This window comes from Aphelocoma coerulescens, chromosome 1 (genome assembly GCF_041296385.1).
Source record: "Aphelocoma coerulescens isolate FSJ_1873_10779 chromosome 1, UR_Acoe_1.0, whole genome shotgun sequence".
Taxonomy (NCBI): domain Eukaryota; kingdom Metazoa; phylum Chordata; class Aves; order Passeriformes; family Corvidae; genus Aphelocoma; species Aphelocoma coerulescens.
The window spans coordinates 95212341-95224342 of NC_091013.1; the positions used below are offsets into that span (position 1 = coordinate 95212341).

At 40.4% G+C, this 12002-nt stretch overlaps 1 protein-coding gene across 4 annotated transcripts in view; it reads left to right on the top strand.

The window, feature by feature from the left end:
- USF3 (upstream transcription factor family member 3) overlaps window positions 1-12002 on the top strand; it is a 32759-nt gene that overhangs the window by 1990 nt on the left and 18767 nt on the right. Inside the window, exons 1-3 of one of the 4 annotated variants that reach the window (XM_069019304.1) lie at window positions 9636-10056; window positions 10161-10237; window positions 11280-11413. The gene's annotated coding sequence lies outside the window, so the exon portion shown is untranslated. Of the gene's footprint in view, window positions 1-9635; window positions 10238-11279; window positions 11414-12002 lie in introns of those variants that run through there. The other 3 variants (XM_069019283.1, XM_069019275.1, XM_069019293.1) reach the window with 3 other exon arrangements.

Here is a 12002-nt window from a genome sequence, read left to right on the forward strand (position 1 = left end):
GGGACAGAAGTGACTGTCACTCGAGTGGCCCTGTGACATGTGCCTGGCCCATGCCTGCTGTGTGCATTGTGGACTCTCATTTGTAGCTGAAGTTTAGCTGTGTTCTGAAATGTCAAAGACATCTTGGGAACAAGAAGGCAAAGATTCTGTGAATGTGTTCTGCTGGCTGAGCTACTTCTGCTGCTTTTCACCTCGGCTCTTCTTGGGTGAATGTAGGGGATGCTGCTGACTCTTTTTAGGCAGAGGAGTTACAGAGGTACTTTTTGACCATTGTTTGGTTGTTGATGGTTTCCCCCATGTGCTGAAGTTGTAAGAACACCTCTGGCTTCCACATACTGAAGTATAATGAATAAGGCTACAGAGAGATTTGGGATAGTGCATTCCAAATATTTAAGCATGCTTTTAATTTGCCAAGTGCTGTGATGCAAGGTGTGTGACATTGTAACCAATCACATCTCGCTTGGATCTGAATTAATACAGTGCATGAGTTGAAGCTGGATGCTGTAGAAAGAAATAGGCATGTGAGGAAGTCAAGGGCTGTGACTTGCTAGATTTGACAAGAGCCATTCTGTGGCTTAATTTCTTTACAGTGGTGCTTTTTAAGGTCTTAAAAATAACTTTGTAAGTGACACCTGGCTAGGGGGGAGATATAAGTAGCGTAGCATTTGATTTGAAGGATTTCCCAATGAATGGTTGGTTGTGTTGCAAGAACTTGTGAAAAATACCATGAAGTCTGTGCTGCTTTGAAGGACAGTTATACCTTCCAAAATAGGAAAAGTCCTGAGGGACTTAATTTGAATAAAGGAGTCACAAACATGGCTGAGATGAAGAATTACAGTTAGAAAGTGACTGGCAATAGTGTGGATAGACAGTCCATCTGGCTGGAGGCAAGTACACTTCTTCAGAGCCCTGAGATTTATAACTGGAGTTGTTATGAAAAGATTAGGAATGTTAAAGCTGTTAGATGGTAGGCATGCACACATTTACACGTCCATTTTCATTTAAACACCTGGGTTGTATGCACAGCTTCACTGGCATTTTCATCAGGGACATGGCTCAGTAGTGTTATTTAATTGAAAACTGTCTCATCTGAAACTCTGGGCTGTGATATGTATTCAGTCTTAATGTGGGGGGGGGTGTTCAAGCGGTGTTTGAGCTATTTCAGATTACAATAAAACATGGAAAGGTTTCAACTCCTTGATTTGGAAATGTTGTGCAGTGCCCAGTTTATGTAATGCTGACTTAACTTGCTGATTAAAATACAATTCCAGCTTTTATATGTGGATATAATGTGTCCAAAGTGTACTTTGGTTTGCTACCTTACCAGCGTAGGGCTGTTGTCATGCTTTGAGTGAGCTCGAAAGAGGTTCTGCTGTGTGCACAAGATTGGCAAATTGTGTGTAAACTGGGTTTGTTTCCTGTATGAAAAGCTATGGCTTTAGTCCTCTAAGGTGAATGAGTTACTTTTGCAGCCATGACTTGCGATGGCAATCTCTTACATCAGCCACGCTTTGTGCCATTGTGATTCAGATAAGAAGAAAGTACTAGGCTGCTAAAAATGTTTCATGCTTCCTGGTAACAAGTGCTTGTCTCACTCAGTTACCTGAACTTCTGTCAGGTTAACTGACCAATGTGAAAACCATGAATTGAAATCAGCTCCATCTAAAAGCACATCTCAGTCCTGCTGCTACTCTGATAACCTGAATGAGTTCTTTGTGGTCCACCTCTAGTGAGGCTGGAGTAATCCAAGTATGGAGCTATTAACTTTTAGGTCTAAATACAGGTTCCTCAGTACCTGTGATCCGTTTTTCCAGCTTTTGGTGTGGTGGGCAGTGCCATGAGAAGATTATTGAAAACATTGTCCATTAGCCTGCTGACACACTTAATAGCAGTGTAAGGGTTTTATGGGGTGAGGAGAGCTTAAAGATTTGTTTATTCTTCAAGCTGAAATTTAAAGTGAAAATAATATTGTCCGGTTGGGGTGTCTGCCTCCAACTGTAGTCTGTAATGTGGTCGGCTTCTGGGACACTTAATTCATGCCAGCCTTCAGCCTTTGAAGTTGGACTCTGCTTTGCTTTCGTGCATCAGTGATGTTGTTAGCTAGAAATTGAATGCAGTTCTTTTAAAAAGCTTCATGCTACAGCTCTTCTTGCTCATTTACTCCAATAGTAAAATGGGGCTCCAAATCAGCAATAAGGAACACCATTTCATATTTTGACTATTGGAGTATCCTTAATATTCAGAGATGCTTTAATTCAGTAATGTTTAACTATTGTGCATCTATAGCTTAAATCCCTGCTTCTTCTATGTAAGTCTTTCACCTGCTGTAAATGCTATGACTTCTTCTGTAACTGGAGAAGCTTAACTAGTTTTGGCATCATCTTGGGTCATAGTTTCACAAATATTAAGCCAGCACTGCCATTTTGAAAAGCAGTTGTTTCAGTGTACTTATTTGGGAGTGTGGGGTGTCTCTGTGATCCTTCTGCTGAGTAAAATTTAAGTTGAAGTAGTGTTCTCATCTGGCCTCCTGGGTGAGGAGTGCCCATGAACCAGGGGGGAGGCTACATCTCTCAACGTTATTTTGAAGGATTTGGGACAGTAGGGAAGGATAACCATCTCATAGATTTTCCCTTTATTGCTAGGAGAAATGGGCTGACAGGAATTTCATGCAGTTCAACAAGGGCAAAATCCTGCACTTGGGGAAGAACAACTCAGTCCACCAATATATAGTGGGGGCCATGCAGCTGGAAAGCACCTTGGCAGAAAAGGACCTGGTAGACACCAAGCTGAACATGAGCCAACAAAGTGTCCTTGTGGCAAAGGGGGTCAGTGGGCTCCATTTGATACAGGAGTGTCAGTGAGCTGAGAGAGGTGATCCTTCCACTGCACTTGGCACTGGCATCCTGTGTAGAGTTTTAGGTTCCCCAGTATGAGAAAGACATGGATGTACCATAGAGAGTCCATTGAAAGGCCACAAAGATGGTTAAGGTACAGCAGTATCTCTTGTCTTGAGATCCCAAGGGATTGTTCAGCCTGAAGAAGAGAAGGCTCTGGGAGAATCCCACTTGTAAATTGTCTCAAGAGGCTTTACAGTCCATCTTACTTTGTGGTTCTTCTGGTTTTTTCTGGGTGGGAATGGAAGGACCCAGTGTTTCCTAGCATGGAAGTATTAACTGTGTGAGCTATCCCTTGCTAAGGAATGCAATGGAGTTCTCCCACTCCTAGTTTCACTTTAAGGTATTTTTGCCAAGTCAGTCTTGGGTGGCCGTAGGGAGGTGGTTTCACACAGTTATAGAAGAAGATAGAGTAGAGGTAAGGCATTTTCATTTTAAGGAATGATTTTTTTAATGAAGTAAAACTTGCAGGATCATGGTATAAGTCTGTCCCCTTTATCCATTCCTTTCAGACCTCTGCAAAGTAGTAACTTTGAAATCTGGTTTTAGTTTCTTCTCCATTTTCAGTGCTAAATTTCTGCTGTAGTCTTGTTTGCTTTTCCTAGTGCTTTCAGAACTACTTATTTACTCTGGGTAGCTCATGTAGAGTAATTCTCCTAAGATAAATAAGTGGTTCCTAAAGTGGTGGAATAATTGAATTCAGGTTTTTTATGGATTTGCACCTAGTAGTTGCATTTTCTTGTGTCTAACATGCGTTGATCTTGATTTTAAATTTCCTCTTTGAAAGTGTTACAAAAGTGTGCTTACTTTCTCTGGTCATCTGGGCTCACATATCTTTAGTTTGGACCTGTGTGTTAAATATAATTGAAATAATGTGCAACTTTATCCCTGCCAGTATTATTCACAACTGTCAAACATCCAGATTGCGAGATGAGTCCTTTATTCCTGGAACTGAAGTAATTGTCCAGTGGACCCACTTTATGGGTCCAAGAAAAAATCCTCTGAAAAGCAAAGGTGTAATTGCACTGAGGTTCTGAAGGAGAATGAGCAACCTTCTGCCCACTAAAACCTTTTGTGAGTAGTCTGCCTATAAAATGTACCTTGCAAGGTTGGGGGGTTTTGTTTGGTTTTCTTGGGTTTGGGGGTAGAGTGTGTGTGCGCTTGTTTTTTAAAGCTCACTGAAGTGTAATTAGTGAGTTTGTTTGATGAGCTTATACATTAAAACTGAAATACTGTTTTATGGTACCTTCTTCCTCAGCCATTTTTTGCCTTTGGCCCCGTTAAGATTCGTAGGGAAACCCCTTAACTCTGTAAGGGCAGTGTTTGTAACAGAATCTCAGGATTGATCTCTTCTGCATGTTGTGGAGGGGCTTTGTAGTGCAGGCCCATGGAATATTGCTTCCTATATCATGAACCCTTGATGAGTTCTTAGTTTGTGTCAGATTTCTCAAACCCCAAGCCTATAAAATATTCAAGAACTTGACTGTGTAATCCTTTGTACTGAATGACTCATATCTGAAAAGATGAATTAAAAAATTTGACACATAAACTCTCTGGATGCCCTGAACATTTCGGTTCTAGGGTATTTTGCACTGCTTGTTAGTTAGAGTCCTCAGGAGAGAGCAGCAAGGCAGTTTGGCACGTGTCAAAAAAGGCCTTGATACCTCCTTGGGATCGTATGCAGTTTTAAAAACAGACTGTGAGAATCCTTTGTAGTTGCAGAACAAAAAGAGCTCAGCTTAAAACCCAAGCAGTGAAGCAAAGAAAAGTGCTCTGGCTAAATCATTGTAGCCAAAATGAATGTTTTTATGTTGTAATTCTAAATTGGTTATTAGGCCCTGTGATGAGGTACTGCTCTTTAAATAGAGATGTCATTTGTAGATAAGGTCACATGAGAAAGCAGAATTGGACTGGCTCTTGCTGGAACAGGTTGCCCAGGGAAGCTGCAGATGCCCTGTGCCTGGAACTGTTCAAGGCCAGGCTGGATGGGGTTCTGAGCAACCTGGTCTAGTGAGAGGTGTCCCTGCCCATGGCAGGGGGCTTGGAATGGGACGATTTTTAAAGTTCCTTCCAACCCAAACCATTTTGTGATTCTGTGACTTACAGCTTCTACATTTATCCAGTCAGTCTTGGGTGTTTCAAATACAGCTTTCGTATATGGATAGATTTCTGTGTTATAAATAACCATCTTGGTCACAGCACTGGGAGACCATGATGACTTACACGTTTCAGCTTTTTTCAGGAAAAGAATTATTTGTTCTTTAGGCGACATGCTGCTGCAAGGTTGGGCTCACCAACAGATGCTCTGGCACAGGAGTGAGTGGGAGAGCACTCTCAGCCTCAGCCTGATGCAGGCAATCTTTGTCATCTGATACAGGTAACCTAACCCTAACCCACACAGAGGTGATGACCCTGTCAGGGTCATCCTGTTAGGATGAAGGTGTCTGCAATTCACTTTGTATCCACTTAGCTTTCACCATCAAAACACACTTGTGGCTCCTTTGTCAAGCACAGCATAATTAGATGTCTATCTTCTCTTTGAAAAGAATTTTCTATTTTGAAGTGTACCACGGATCACTGGGCTTTGGAAGCCAGGGAGATGAGCACTGTCTTGCAACACAGAGACATTTCTCATACTTTCTCACTTCTTAGTGAAATTGGTATGTGGTAACTTGTGAATCTCAACATAATACATGGAGAACAGGGGATCAAGAGCATTTCCCTGGTCATTCCTTTTTGATTTCCTAAAGAAAAGCGTGATGTTCCCCTTACTTTGATCTAAAGTAGCTGAGGACACGCTTTAAGGTGAGATCTCTGGTCTTTGTGATTCTGGCTTGTGCGCTGGTTGCATAATTCCAGCTCTTCAGTTCCCAAATACCTGCTTCCCTGTCACAATTCCTCCAGACCACAGGAGATCGTTCCTGTAGGCATCTTCCTTTACTTGCACTGTGTGTGCTTCAGCCTGTTTGCAGTACCAAGATCATCTGCACAATGTGTGAGGGTGGCAGCAGCTCTCATCTGGGTGCAAAACGTCCAGAGATACCTCTCCTTAAATACTTCCCAGACCATAAGCAGTGAGTAAGAGACTTGGTTCTGTGGACATGAGCTCTCTCTCTGCCCCTCCTCTGAGGTTTAGAAAGAAATGATGCTGTACTTAGGAACAACAAAGTAGACAAAGAATAAATATGACAAGTGGATCTTCAGGTGTTTAACAGGGAAGTTTCTTTTTTTTTTTTTTCTTTCTGAAGTTTGCTTAAGCAGATCTGTCAGGATTTCTCAGAATTACCCTACACCCGTGCTGTCCTTCAACTGCATATTAGTAAATAGTCAGAGCAATTGCCTTTGGTATTTTGAAAATTACAAATAAAACCAAAACTAATGTAGATATGAGGGAATATCACTTGAGTAATTACCCTTTCTCTTCCTCCAATGCTGTTACAAAAAAAACCCCAGACATTTTCTTTCTAGTTCTCTTGCATATTCTTATGTGAGCCTTACTAAAACTTTATTGCTTTAAGTCATCAGGAGGAAAAATACCAATATATTTGAGTTTATATAATACAAACAGAAGAGGCAGAGTAAAAATATCTAAAAGCAGTGAAGTCTTCTTTCTGTTATTTGCAAGCACCTTTAAAAAAAAAAAAAAAGTTGCCCTGTGTAACAAGTTTTAGCTTATTGGCTTTGGATTTCTTTTCCTAACTTTTGCAGAAGCTCTGGGAACAGTTTGGTTGCCCTGGGAAACTCTCAACTGGTTTGCATCAGGAATGTGTATTTTGTGAAAAGTCAAAAGAAGTCTGTCATGCTGTTTAATCCCTCATGCATCTTCCTCAGCACAAGGTGGCTGTGCCCACTCTGAGCCAGCTGGTCAGCCAGAGCTGGTCACAGACCCAGCTGTGTCCAATCCTTTACCTAACCTCACTCCTCCTCCTGTGCTCACTCCCAGGTTTCTGTAAACATCTGGGAACTTCATCTTTTTGAGAGGTTGCAGTTAGGTCAGTCAGTGGGCCCAGCTGTTGTTGTGAGGGAGTGGATTAAGGGACACAGTAATAGGAAAACCTCAATTTCTTCAGAAACCAAATAGATAGGTAGATAGATAGATTGCTATTTTATTTCCCTTCTTACCAGGAAAAATAGCCTTTTTCATTTTCCTGTATGATAGTCTTTCCAGGTTACTTTGATAGGCCACAGTAGTTAATACACACAGGTAACAATCACAAAGGTAAGCTTTGAGTTACATTTCCTGCAGTCATTTTATTATGTAAATACAAAATTAGAATAGAACCATTCCAAGGGGGAATAAAGAAAGGGCAGTAAATTGTGTCTCTTGATTTCAAGGGCAGCTTGCTTGTCATTAAAAGCCTGGATTAAGTCCCTGGTTGAAGCTAGCCTTGTTCTAAAACATGCATGGAAGATTGGAAACGTCAGTTCCAGGAGTTGCTTGGATGAAGAAGACACTCTCAGAAAAAAGCATTTGAGTAGTTCTTATCTATGCCTTGGAATTGATCTTAGCTTTACATTAAGACTGACTACATGAGGTATAAAAAGCAGTAAGAACTGTGAGATTGCAGCAGTGTAACAGCATAAGCTTGCTGAAGGATATTAAGAGGAAGAAAGATTTGGTCTGCTGGTAGATTTACAGAATATGTGTAGCTGCATATTAAAAAGATTCTTTCTGCCTGATACAGAAGAATGGAATGGCCTTACTAATTTGAGGAAGATTGTTTTGTACAGCCAAAGATAACAGATTGGAATAATTATTTTCTTTCTTAAAATGAATATTAAGCTTGGAAACAATTCCTAAATAAGGAGTGAAAAAATAATGCCAAATAAAATAATCTAAATTAGCTTTTTCATCAATTTGCTGAGTGCATGTTTTGAAGAAGAGATTTCATAAAATTTGCTGAATAATACCAGCAAAGATGGGTGGTAGACAAGAAGACACTTAAACAAATTGGTTTTAAGTTTTATACCCTATGTTTCAGAACTATAGAAGAGATTAAATTATGTTGAACTTAAATCTTCAGAACACAAAGTATCCTTTAATTTCTGAGGATGCCATTGCATTTAAATTAAAATCAATATTTTAGGTTGACATAAAAGCTATTAACTACATAAAGCTTGAGGGAAGCTTGGTACTAAATAAATACAAATGATGTGTTGCTGCTTCTTCATCTGTTTTAAGAATTTGGATTTTGCTATGTTTTCTCTGCAGGTGACATTCAGCTGAGTTAAGTGAGCATATTTCATGAGTGAACTTAAAATACATTTGTCTCTGAGCTTATAAGGCAAATACATGTCTTCTGCTTTAGAGAATTGGTGAAGGAATCTCGCCATGAAGAAGCATTACTTGATGTGGAAGAAGTAAAGAGAAACCCACAGTCAAAGCTCTGGTCTTCATGAGGGGAAGAAATGGAGAGAGCATAAACATTCATCAGCCCTCAGAAGTCTCCACTTAGGCAGTATTTTTATTTTCTTTTTAGTTCACAAAGCCCATTTTTTCAGCAGCCCTTAAGAAAAACCTCCTCCCTGGTGTTGCCAGCTTGAGCTGTTTTATGGAGTATGAAGTAAAATACAAAGGTTTCTGTCCTTACAGAATAAGAATGGGAAAAAACAACTTCAGTTCGCCATATTTCTCATGGTACAATCCATCAGTAGAAAGCCCAGAGTTTTATACAAGTGTTGTTTAACAAATTTAACCACCTCTTTTCAGTGGAACTCGAAATAAACTAATTGGTTAATTAGATAATGTGTACAGCCTTGCTTTTTCCTATTGGGACCACAAAAGTGGGAGCATTGGTTGAGTGGTAAACTGATAAACTTCACCTAAAGTAATTCCACAGTAAGGTGAAGTTAGGGTAACAGTTGCTGCATTCCTGTGCCATGTCTCCTGTATGAAATGGGCTGCAGATCCCAGTGGAACTGAAGCATCTCAAATACAGACTTTAAGTTTACATTTGTGGAGCTTCTGCACCCAGTGTGGCAGCAAAGGGCTTGAAATGTGCAAGGAACAGCATCACTTGGAAGAAGCTTACTGACATAATTTTTAAAAAAGGGCAGAGGAGGAAGAAAGAAGTGAGGTCTTTGACATGTAATAAAGATTTTCCATTCTTTCTCAGGATGAAAAAATAGTTAGAAACTGTATTAATAAATTACAGCACGAATTTTCACTAAGGCCTTGTCTATCTTATCTGTCTTCCAAAATACCGTATACAATGAATTGCTCGATCGTTTAGGCATCTGCTCAGCATCAAGAAAGAAGGCAATTGGAATATTGTGTATATCATGACTTTGGGAGATAGGGATGCTGCTGTTAGGAAAAAGCATTTTGCTGAGTGGACACAGAAGAAGACAAAATATAGGAGTATGGAGAACTCATGTCAGGAGGGAGAAGTGGGTGCTGTGACTTAGGGCAGGGGAAAGATGGGGTTGTGAATGTGTTCTGGACTGTGCAGCTGGAGTCAGAACAGCTGTGTCTGTTCTGGGAAAGGGTATTTGTGGGTGGGTGCTTTTTTACACCCTTACCTTCACACAGTTGTGCTTTTTCTGTAGCCCTGCATGGTAGCTGGCCATCTAAATCCACATTAATGCTTTCTATGCTAAATACACTATAATACAGAAAAAATCCTTTGGTTCTCAAGCTGTATAGATTTGCAAAATTAAAAAAAATAGGGTTGCTTGGTGAATACATTAGTCTTTCAGAAAGGCTAAGTTCACCAAAACTAAGACCTTTTTTATCTTTCTGCTCTGATTTCCAGCATATTTGCTGTGGTCTAACAATGCCCAGTAACAGACACATCAACTCTGTCTTTATAGGTGGTACAGAAATCAAGAACCAGGGTGTGTGACTGCCCCACGATACAATCCAGCATCTTCCTTTTTCTAAGCGTGTTTGAGAGCTTTGCTTTACCAGAACTATGCCCATGTACTCTGTGCTCACAACCTCACTGAACAGAAACAGTACTGTACACACTAAATTAAATGACCCCTTTGCCCCCTTGAGTAGTTGTTTCTCACCTGATACACAAGGTACTGCCTCAGTGATGGATATACAAGTGTAGTGTCACCAGGTGGCTGCTCTGCTTCTCCTGTCTCTGCTGGTAGCCTTAATGGATACAGATTCTGCTGGGCTGCTCTGGCACACTGGAAACCCTGCTGAAAGGAGGTGTGCTGGCCTCAGTCAATGCCCACTTGAACATCTCTCTGGTTGCCAGCAGCACCCAAGATGGCTGAGCTCTAACCAGGTTTTATTTTTTTTTTTATAATCAGAATCGCTCACCTGCTAAAGTCTCCCAGCTAACCCCTTCATCATCAGCTGGTACAGTGAATGCAGCTAGAATCAGTGAGTAAGTACTACTGACCATCACCAGCTGTACATAGGAGGGATAAGTTATAGGTGCCTTGGGTGGGAAACTGGCTTTCCTGGCTTTCAGTTGTGAGTTTTCACTAACTTGGAGGACCTGGGATAACAACTGGATTAATCTTACTACACATACACGAGAATAAATTTGTTAGTGAAATAAGCTAATTGGATTTAAAGGAGAAGAAATCTTGTTTTTAAGATGAGGTAACACAATTTATAAGAGAGTGCATGGAAGTGCTGAAGTTGCACCACTGCTTTCTCCCACAGTAAAAGACTGTTAACTCTGTCAGGTGTTTTCATAATTTATGCAGAGGATGGTCAGTGAGCACAGGGAGAGCAAAGTCTGTGGAGGGATACAAATAGAAAGTGATATGCTCCCATTGCTGGGCTAGGGAGGGCTGGGGTGGCTGTGTTTAGGTAGGCTGTGTATAACACCCAGAGGGGCAGTGGAATGCTGTAACCCATCTCAGAAAGGATTGTGTCCAGTTTTGTGATGGTGTGGACACTGTTGCGTAGGTGGAGTTGAATTATGTTCCTGAAATCGGCAGGTGCTTTTGAGTTCCCCGAGTTGGATTTATTCATAAGTGGTTTCCTGTTTGCTTTATTTTATGGTTTGCCAACATCTCCCAAGTCTTCCCTGGAACAGAGAAAGTGCTTAAAGATTAGAGTGGTAAACAGCATCAGCCCTAATGTTTCTCCTCCTTTAATCTTTACAGAATGCAGTACATTCAAATAACTTCTAGAGTATAAAGGCTGAAAAACAGTATCTGAATTCAGTTCTGGTGCAATACAGATTATTTCTGTTAGTTTGACACACACATACACACAGGTTTGTGCATGGAGCACTTTGTGAAGTGTGTGCTTTGTGCTTTGGGAGCTCTATAGGTGACTGGCTTTCTGGTTTGTAGTGGTATTATTTTGGGGGTTTGTTTTTGATGTCAGTGTCAGTAATGGTAGGCTCAGTTTACATTAAGAACTGCTGGGTGTTGAAAGTTATATTAAAAACCACCCCTACTTCCTTGCAGTCCAAACAAACAGACAAAAAATACCCTAAAGATATGAAGCCTGTTAAAAGAAGCCGATGAGCTTTCCGGGAGGAACCAGGGAAAGGTGAAGCCACGAGGAGTCTGGGGGCCCATGGGAAGAGTTGCAAGAACAGGTTGGTTGGTGAGAGAGTGAACAGAAGCATAAAAGTAAATATGGAGCTGAGACATATCAAAAAACAGATCTGCTTTTTCCTGTTGTCATCTACAGTGTATTTATGTCACTTGCTCTCTAAAATTCATTTCTCTGGTAGATATATGTTCAGCCATCATTGACAATCTCATCTTTTGTATATTTTTATAAATTTTTTTTTGTCTGAATAGAGACTACCTATCTGTTCAAGATGAGGACACGTTAGGTGCAATTTATTATGCTGTTATGTATAACTTTATTTCATAACTTTAATTTTAACTGAATTTCACATATCTGAGAACATAGGGGATGTCATTTTTGTCTGTTTCAAGCTGTACAGTAATTTAATAGCGAGTAGGTTTTGTAATCTGCTACATTTAGAGCACTCTGAATTTGTAGTTAATGAAGTGTCCTCATTGTAGCTTGTTTTTTGCTTAGCATTCATGCTTTATTTTGAACTGGGAATTGAGTGCATCTTCGGTGAGGAAGGGCTGATAACAGAGCGTTCAGCTGTTGCTCCTCCCATTTGAAAAACAATTACATACTCTTTATTTCTTGTTTGCTTAGAGTGG